Consider the following 1,499-nt stretch of genomic DNA (forward strand, 5'->3'; position numbering starts at 1 on the left):
AAAAAAAAAAAAAAAAAGCCACGGCTTGATCTGCACAATTGCCACCCCGATCCCCCACCTACCTGCTCTCCCCTCCTCCGTACCACACCAGGCACACTCCCACCTCTGGGCCTTAGCATCTGCTGTGCCTCCCAGCTGGTGCACTTTTCCCCATATAACCACAAGTCTCCCTCCCTCACCTTTAAGTCTCAAATCAAATGTCACCTCCTCAGGGAGGCCCTCTCTGCCTTTCTGTTTCAACGGCTAGGCTCATCGGGTCAGTCGCCTCTACCACTCTAAAAAGATTTAACTATTGGCGGGGCGCTGGAACTCACGCCTGTAATCCCAACAGTTTTGTAGGCCAAGGCAGAAGGATCCGTTGAGCCCAGGAATTCGGGACCAGCCTGGGCAACATAGCAAGAACCCCAAAATTTAAAAAAAAGTATTTAAAAGCAAAACTCAAACAACAAACAAACAAAAAACACTAGCCTGGGCAACATGGTGAAAACCCGTCTCTACTAAAAAGACAAATTAGCCAGGCGTGGTGGTGTGCCCTGTAGTCCCAGCTACTCGGGAGGCTGAGGCGGGAGGATCACTTGAGCCGGGGAAGTCGAGGCTGCAGAGAGCTGTGATCGCACCACTGCACTCCGGCCTGGGTGACGGGAGTGAGACCCTGACTCAAAAATAAATACATAAATAAATAAAAATTAACTATCGTCTCTGGCCCCAGACCATAGGTGTCCCTGCAGCAGGGGCCGCCCGGCGTGCTCTCCACTCGGGCACCTCTAGGAGGTACTAAGTAAATCTTTGAGCGAAGATCTCTGAGTCCCTGTCTGGCTGCGACTATGTCCTCCCAGGCCTTCCCACGTGGCAGCTGCAGGCTCCTTTCCTCCTGGCTCAGTCTGAGCCAGTCAGGGTGACCCCTTCCTCATCCACCCCGTCTCCCCGTTTCCCTTTCTTCACGGCGCTTAACACTATCTAATATTATTTAGTTGCTTGAATGTGCGCGTCCAGCTCCCAGGACACCCCCTGCACACAGTGAATGAATGAATGAATGAAATAAAGCGCCCAGCGCGTAGTAAGGGCCAATGAAGGTCTACTAGTAGTGGGACCTCGGATTGGGTGGCCCCAGCCCTGCCTCCCTTCCCCCAGGAGGCGCCGAGGTCCCAGAGCAGCCCGCGCTACCCTGCCCCCGACCTTTCTCCCTGGGTCAGTTAAAGCTGCCGTCTTTCCCGCCCGCCGGGTTCATTTGAAAACCCAAAACCCCGCCATTGCCGGCGGTCCATCGGTTGCTGAGCTCTGACCAATCAGGAACGACGCGTTTCACGCCGAGCTCGAAATTCCCCCGGCGACGCGCAGCCATTGGTTATGCAGGTTCTGCGGGAGGAATGCCGTAAGGTCGCGCCTCGGGCAAGGCGGATCCGCTACACAGTAGCGAGTTTGTAAGAAAACAAATCCGCGGCGTTCGGGGCGTGGCCGGGAGCACGTTGGCTCCGCCCCCTGGCTGCTGCCTCGGCGGC

Source organism: Colobus angolensis, unplaced genomic scaffold (assembly GCF_000951035.1).
Source record: "Colobus angolensis palliatus isolate OR3802 unplaced genomic scaffold, Cang.pa_1.0 Scaffold39, whole genome shotgun sequence".
Lineage (NCBI taxonomy): Eukaryota > Metazoa > Chordata > Mammalia > Primates > Cercopithecidae > Colobus > Colobus angolensis.